The following is a 9,177-nucleotide window of genomic DNA, read 5'->3' on the forward strand; positions in this document are numbered from 1 at the left end:
AACAACTATATTTCACAATAGAGTTTGTAGAAATTTTTCTTTAATCAAAGTATTTTTTTAAAATTATTTTAACGTTTTATCTAATTTAGTTTTTATTTATTATAATTATTTATTAATTAAATTTAATATTTTAAAATAAATTATTAATAAATAAAATAAATTTTATATTATAATATAAATTATTTATTATAAATTTAAAATATAATTTATATGTTTAAAAATATTTATTTGTATAAATTTTAAATATAATTATATATTCAAACATGATATTTATTAATATATAATTTATTATAAATTTTAATTATATATAATAAATATTTTATTTGTGTAATAGAATACTAAAATAATATATAAATTTTGAATTAACATAATATTATAAAATTAATAAAATTTTATTAGTTATAGTAAATCTTATAAAAAAAATTCAAAGGAGTAATTCTTTTTCTATAATATTTGATTACCATTATTTTTATTCTCATCCACATTTTGATACTTAATTTTAATTCTACAATTATGATTTTTAATCTTATAAAATTTATAATTTTGATCTCACTCTTAAATATATATTTTTTACCATTAAATTTTAACATTGAACATGATTTACATTAAATAAATGACATGATAATTAATTGTACTTGTAAAGATCAAAAGTAAAATTTAATCTAATAATTATTAAATATTAATTATCATGTAATTTACTTAATATCACATTATGACTAATAATTAATATTACAATTTGAACAATTAACTAATTGGACCTAAATTGAGAAATTAAAATTATGAAATTAAAAATTAAGAGACCAAAATTACATATAGATTATTATAGGAGAAAAAAATACAATTTAGCCTTCTAAGTTTTGGAGAAAAAATTATTTATCAAATGAATTCATAATAGTGGTACAATCAATATTTATGTAGTTCAAATATGCTACGAATAAGGAAAATAATAAAAATAATAAACAAGTCTCCCATATAAATAGGGAGGGAAAAAAGAAATGTAACACTCCAATTTTTATAAATTATATTAAGATATTTTAGAAATTATTTTGATTTTTTGTATAAATATTATAGACACCTAATTTCGTCCAGGCATACAAACAAAGAAATAGACTTCTATTATCAAAGCAAGGAGCTCCCAAAGCCTGGGAAAACAACATGATATGACATAAGAAGACTCAAAGCCCAATAAGAGTGATTTAGTAGCCTAGAACGGGCCGTTCTCAAACTGGAACGAATCGTTCCAAACTACTAAAAAGACCTATAAACCCTAGATTGGAACGGCCGTTCCAACATAGGCTATTATGTATAAAATTTGAATCCAGAATGGGTCGTTCCACTTTGGGAACGGGACGTTCCAGATTCACATTTTACCTATAACGGAATTGCCCAAAACGGGTTGTTCTGAATTTGGAACGGACCGTTCTGGTCAGTCTAGACGTCTATAAATAGGTGCGTCAGATACTGCTCTCGGGGATCGAAAAATTCATCCAGAACTCCTTATAGCTCAAAATTTCTCTCTCTCTGTTTGTATTTCTTGAGATTTGTGAGGCTACCAAAAGCATTTCACGCTTCTAACTTCATTTTCTTTTCTACACTCTCTGAATACCAAGGAGAACCAAGAGAAGGAGACCAACCAAATTCTGTTCTAGCTTCATCTTCTGCTTATCAAGGTAAGGGGGCGTGAGAAACCTCGCTCGGGGGTGTGGGAATAATTGTTAGGTAGTAGGATTGACCCTCAATCCCTTGCCTGATAGGAACAGACACTTTATGAAAGTTTTCTGTTTTGCTTTCTGAATGTTCTATTGCATTCCTTGTGTGATGTTGAGTGTAAATATGTGTTTAATTTTGAAAATAAACAAGTTTTGATATGAATTAAAGTGTTCTGTGGGTTCTTGAGAGAACCCTATGGGAAACAGGCAAATTTCTAATATTTTCTGTTTTACTTTCTAAGTTTTCTATTGTGTTTCGTGATGATTACTGAGCATGAATGTATATTTAATTTTGAGTTTGAATATGTTTTGATAGGAATTAGAGTGCTCTGTGGAGATTATGTGAATATGATGAGACAATGTGAAAAGTGAATATGAGATATGAAATATGATGATATGTGACAATGAGACATGATATATTAGTAACTATGACAAGTAAAGTGATGAGTCCATGAAGTGTGAATGTGTGTGACATGCATCATGTGCATCTATGTGAAGGGTACGATATGGAGTACACCGTTAGGGAAGGCCCTCCTTGTGTAATAGCTTGGGGGAGTCCTAGGGGATAGTGCGGTTTGGATGTCTCGATTCCGCCCATTTGTGAGTACGAGATGTAACTTGTGCAACTTTTCTATCCCGACCAAACCCTAGCAATACATCCTTCTAGTTGAGAGTGTATGGGTAGCTCCTTACATGTACTCCTAGACTACCTTAGGTGTGTTGTTTAGGTAGCACACCAGTGATATGTGATATGTGATTGGCGCAACATGCATGCATTTATGAGTCAAGTTCATGACATTGTTGCATGACAAATGAGTGTGCATGTGATACTAATTGTGTATGTGTGTTGTCTATATGTGATTGGTGCTTGTGACTTGTATTATATTTGTTGTGTGTGTGTTGTCTAACTGTTATTTTTACACCTGAAACCAAGTGAGATATTTCTCATTCCCCTATTTGCTCTATGTGTATTCTTATTTTGCTACAGGTGATCATCAGCATGAGGATGTTGGTGATGAAGCTTAGGCTTCAATTGGGAGTGCTTTGATAGGATATGTGATATTGGGGCATAGTTAGGACTAGTTTAGGACTTTAGTTTCTTCCTTTGTTTGGAAAACCTTTAACTTTATTTCTCTTGTAATTTTCGCAAGTGAACTATGATTATGGATGTAAATGTGAATCCTTTACCTATTTTCTAATTGAGAAAGTTTTTATTCATTCTAATTTTATCTTACAATTATTGTGTATATATTATGTCGGGTAGAGGGTGTCACAAGAAACAAATAAAATAGATAACTTCTTAAAATATATCTAATCTAATTTGGTTTAGATTTATTTCCCCTAAACTTATTCATACAATTTTGGATAGATTCACCTACCATATTTAACACCCCCTTCAAGTTGGTGTATAAATGTTTGTCATGTCCAACTTTCTCACAAAGAGTTCATACTTAGATCAAAGAAGCCCTTTGTGAGTATATCAGCCACTTGGTGTGCAATGGAACACATGGCATGCAAATAACTCCAACATCAACCTTTTCTTTGATAAAGTGTCTATGAATTACCAAGTGTTTTGTGTGGTTATGTTGACCTGGATTTCATGCTATGCTTATAGTTATTGTCACAATACAACTTTAGTGGTAGCTTCACTTGTACTACTAAATCTTCAACAAGTCTTTTGAGCCCATAACATTTCACACTCCTTGACCTGTGACTTTATATTCAACTCCAGCACTACTCTTAACCACAATTTTTTTTGTTGTGTCATATAACTAAGTTACCCCAAACAAATGTGCAATATCCCAATGTAGGCCTCTTATTTGTGATTGATCATGCCTAGTCAGCATCGGTATAAGTCTTTATGATCTATTGTGTGGTCTTCTTAAAACCTAGACCTTTTCCTGAAGCACTTTTAAAGTATCTTGGTATTCGATAGACAACTTCAAGGTGGTCCTCCTACGGTGAATGCATGAATTGACTTACTAGGCTTACTACAAAAGCAATGTTTGACTAAAATTAAGATGGCAATTTTCCAACCAACCTTTAATACATGGATGTGTCAACTAGAGTTCCCCTTTTGTTGTCCCCAAGAAGATCCAGAATGTACTTCCTTTGTGAAACAATAACTCATTCCTTTGAGCAAGCTATCTCCATTCCCAAGAAGTTCCTCAATGATCCCAGATCTTTAATTTTAAATTCTACAACAAGTGTCTTTTTCAACCTATTCATTTCTCCCAAGTCATCTCTTGTGACTATTATATCATCCACATAAACATTCAAAATGGAAATCATTCCATTAATTGACTGTTTTACAAACATAGTATGATGAACTTGGCTTTGAGCATACATTTGTCCTTTTACAAACCATGTATACCTATTAAACCATGCTCGTGGTGATTTTTTCAATCCATATAATGAATTCCTTAACTTGGAGATTTTATAATCAAACTTATGCTCAAATCCTAGGGGAGCATCCATATATACTTCTTCCTCCATATCTCCATTTAGGAATGCATTTTTTATGTCTAGTTGTTGTAAAGGCCAATCAAGATTAGTTGTAAGAGATAAAAGAACTCTCACAATGCTCAATTTTGTAATTATACTAAATATATCAAAATAAACAATTTTGTAGGTTTGAGTGAACTCTTTGGCAACCAATCAAGCCTTATATCTCAATAGAGTTGGAAGATTTGTAATCTATAGTAAATATCCATTTGCATCCCATGATATTTTTCCTTTAGGCAGCTTCACAACTTCCCTTGTCTAATTTTTCTAAAGAGCATTTATCTTTTCTTGGATAACTTTTTTCCACGCCAAAATTTCCAAGGCATCCTATATATTTTTTTGGAATCTCCATACAAGATAATGGTGAGGTAAAAGCATGAAAGTTTGGTGATAATCTATCATAAGATGCAAAACTAGATAATGGGAAGGTCACAATCAACTAAATGAATGTGTTTAAAAATTGAAATAGACTCAGAGTCAATTTTTTCAAATTGTATAATTTCAGGATATGAATTACCTAGAGTATCCCCAAATTCATGGTTTTCTAATCTTTGAGTATGGTTCCTTCTTGTATATAACTGTTCAAAGGGTATTATACCCCTGTATTTTGTACCAGCTTCGATTCCCTTTTTGGGATTAGTCTTGTCACCTTCCATTTTGGAGGAGTTAGGACAAATATTCTCATAGCCTCTAATTACCAAATCATGAGTGTTGGAATTTTTGGTACTTGATATAAGGAAAATATCAAAGTTCTCATTATCATGATTGACTCATCAATATGAAAATATTTTTGTCGAGTCTTCTATTGTTCCCCTCCCTAAAGATGAGATTGAAAAAAAAATGTACAGTCGAAAAAAGTAACATTCATAAATACAAGACATTTTTTTGGAAATCGAATTAAAGCATTTATAACCTTTTTGAGATGGAGCATACCCAACAAAAACAAACCTTTTTGTCCAAGGATCAAAGTTTATTTTTATTTGGTACATTAACATGTAAAAAGGTTATGCATCCAAAAAAAATTAGGAGTAAGTTAGAAGATAGTCTGTTTGTTGGAAAGTGGCTCAAGAACATATCAACAAGAGTGTTGAATTTTAAAACTTTATTGGGCATCCTATTAATCAAATAAGTTGTTGTTAAGATGACCTCACCGCAAAGATATTTAGGAACCATAATTTTTAAAAAGTAAGGCTCTAGCAACTTTAAACAAATGCTTATTTTTCTCCTTTGCCACCTCATTTTGTTGAGGGGTATCAACACAAGAACTCTAATGAACAATGTCTTTTTCCACACAAAAAATTGGTTGAGATATTTGTTGAAGTATTCTCTCTCATTATCACTTTTAAAAATTTGTATTGTCTTTTGAAATTGGTTGGAGCCGTAGCAAAAAAGATTTTAAGGATTATTTCAACTTCAAATTTTTCCTTCATCAAACACACTCAAGTTAACCTAGTGTGGTCATCAATAAAACTCAAACCATCTTCTACCTGTAAGGGTCATTATGCAACTTGGCCTCCAAACATCACTATGAATGATGGTGAAAGGATTAGATGGTTTTTATATTTGTGCAAGATAAACAATGCAGTGATATTTATCAAGTTGATAAGTTTTACAAGTAAATAAAAAGGGATTTATTTCTAAAAAAATAATCAAGGAGCAAGTATCGTAAATAATGAAACTAAGATTGCCTAGCCTATAAGGCCATAATACCATTTCATTGTCCTTAGACCCAAAAACAAAATTGTAGCAAATACTATATTTCTCTCTTATTTAATGAAGACCTATCTTCAAAGGTGTAAAGATTATCTGTTTCTTTAGCACTACCAACCATCCTCCCCGATGTTAATTCTTGAATTTTACAGCCAGAGGAGTCAAAAATAGCACAAAAATTCATGTCAAAAGTCATTTTACTAATGGTCATAAGGTTACAAGATAGATTAGGAACATGTAGAACATTATTTAGAGTTATTAGAGGTGAAAGGAGGATAAGTCCAATTCCAAATATTGTAAAGAGAGTTTCATCAACAATTCTATTTTTTTTTTATTCCCTGCACAAGAACTATAGGAAGAAAACAATTTTGAGCAATCTTTCATGTGGTCAATGGCTCCAGAGAATTATCCAAGGATTTTGAGATTTTTGAGTAAAAAAAGCAGTGGTGAGATATGTATCTTTTTGGGCCAATGAACAAGAAGGATTTATTGTTGTTTTTGGATAATAAAAAAGTGTGTACATGTGATCTAATTGTTCCTTTGTGAATGGGATTGCCTCTAAAGTAGATGAAGGCTTTTGAGTGCCCTCAGCCATGGTTTGAAAAGCAGGCCCATGGATATGCCAACCAGTCTCCCTAGTATGCCATGGTTTTCTTCAATGGTCGCACCATGGGTTCTTCCCTTTATAATCTTCTAATGTAACTCATATAGTCACAAGTTCTAAACTTTCAGGTTCATGAACTGGGATGTTTCATGTGTTCAACATGATTTTCATCTTTGATTATTCCTTTCTTACCTTAGAAAATACCTTTTGAACAAAAAGGTAAGGGTTTTCTACCTAGAATTCTTCCTCTTCATTAAGATTTTAGTTAAGAATAGTGAGGAACATGTACACTCGATCATTCTCTTATCTCTTCCTGAACCAAGCATAATCTCTTGGATTTTTCCAATTGTATTGATAACATTGATTTAACTCTTGCTAAAGATTCATCATCAAGTTGTAATATGTGGTGACCTCTTTCACCTTATTTGAGCTGCCACAATTGTGTCTTCAAGTCATAAATTTAAAAAGAGTTCTCCAAGTATGAATAACATTCACGTACAATATCCCAAACATCTTTGGTTGTGGGGAGGGACAAATAGGGCTTTCCTACAACTAGTTCCATGGAGTTGATCAACTAGGTAGTAATGAGGGAATTTTTTAACTGGAGGGACAAATAAGGTTTTCCTACAACTAGTTCCATGGATTTGATCAACTAGGTAGTAATGAGGGAATTTTTTAACTTCTAGTTTGTGAAAGAAGGGTCATCCTTGGAGGGTTGCACAATTTTTTCAATATGGTATCCAAATATTCTTTCCCCATCTATGGCCATCTTCATAGATTGAATCCACTCAATGTAATTTTTGCCTTTGAGTCAATGCACAATGAGTTGTAAACTTGGGTTTTGTGAGAAAGCAATAAAGGGATTGGAAGAGCCATTAGTTCGGTGTTTCTTAGAGTCTTTGTCTTGGTGTTGGACATGTTTGTAAAAGCATCAACCATTATGGTTATAGGTTTAGAGAAAATATTTTATTTTTTAAATGGATTCATAATAATAGTAAATCAGTATTTATACTGATCAAATTTACTATTAATAAGAAAAATAATAAAATAAAAAAACAAGTTTCTCATATAAATAGGGAGAGAAAAAAGGAAACAAATAAAATAGATAACTTCCTAAATATATATGATATATGATATGATTTAGTTCAAATTTATTTTTCCTAAACTTATTCTTACAAACCTACACAAATTCACCTACCAAATTTAAAGTGTAAAATTATTGGAATATAAAATTTTATAGTTAAAATTAGGGGATTAGTTTAAAAAATTAAATATTTTTGTTTTTAATCATTTATAATTAAGTATAATGATTAAAAAATTACTTTTCTTATTCTTATACCTTTTCTTGTTACATACTAAGATATTATTTATCAATAAAAACGTTGATTTTGTGTAAAAATAAGATAAATAAATGTTAATTAGTATTTTAGTATGAAAATTACATAAAATAGTTGTTTATTTTATAAAAATAAATTCATAATAAATAAATACTTTTATTATACCTAAAAATTTAAAAAAATAAATAATTTTGAATAAATAAATTATATTTTAGATTTATAATAAATAATTTATATTGTAATATATTTTTAGTTATTGAAAATATTTTTCAAAAAAATTATTCATATAAATATGAAAATAATATATTCAATTGAATAAGAAGTTAATATATATATATATAGAGAGAGAGATGAGATTAAACAAATATTGAAATATAAAAATGGTATAGAAGGATAACATATTTGAATTTTGAAAATAAAATATGTGTTTCATTTTTTTGATCCATTAGAATTCAAAATTATAATGATATCAACAAGATTCGAATCTAAGATCACGTATATGCTACCTCCAACCCCCACTATGTCAATCTCCTAGTGGTTCATATGAAACACTTGTATATTAGGAGAGTTCACCCTTTATAAGATAAGAGTTGAGATAAAATGAATGTGAGCTAATGAGGACAGTGAAGCGTTTACACAACAAAGAATTTATATATAAAGTGATTATCCAATTTTATCATGAAATTTCTCTAATCAAAAGAACTAAAATAAAAATTCAAAAGTTTGTAATTATAATTAATTGTTTAATTAAATTATTAATGTATAATTGTATGATTTTGATGATACTTGTGTGTGTTTGTTTTAAATTAAAAAGTTCTTAATATATAAGATTAAATCTACAAAATTTTAAAAAAATTTAAAAATTATTTGATATTTTATTTCATTAATTTAAATTTTTTAATAACCATACAATCACTTTATATATTAATTTAAATATCTATAACAAAGTCTCATATGATTGTCAAGTTTTAAAAGAAAAATTGTAGACTCGACCTATATATTAAAAATTTTTAATTTAACAGTTAAATCATTAAAATTTGATATAAAATGAGTTATTAAATGAAATAACTTTATAAAAACTTACTCTTGACGTAAATAAATTCTTTCTCATATATATATATATATATATATATATATGTATGTATATATGAAAGATACTAAAAATCTGTGGTGGAGCTTGAAGAAAGAGATTGCAGAACTAAAATAAAATTTGAATAAAATTTTATTTATAAATTAATTGTTAATTCATCATAATATTATCTATTTATTTTTTAAATTTTTATAGCTTTTATTATAAAAATAAAAAAATAAA

This window comes from Cajanus cajan, chromosome 6 (genome assembly GCF_000230855.2).
Source record: "Cajanus cajan strain Asha chromosome 6, NIPB_CcT2T_4, whole genome shotgun sequence".
Lineage (NCBI taxonomy): Eukaryota > Viridiplantae > Streptophyta > Magnoliopsida > Fabales > Fabaceae > Cajanus > Cajanus cajan.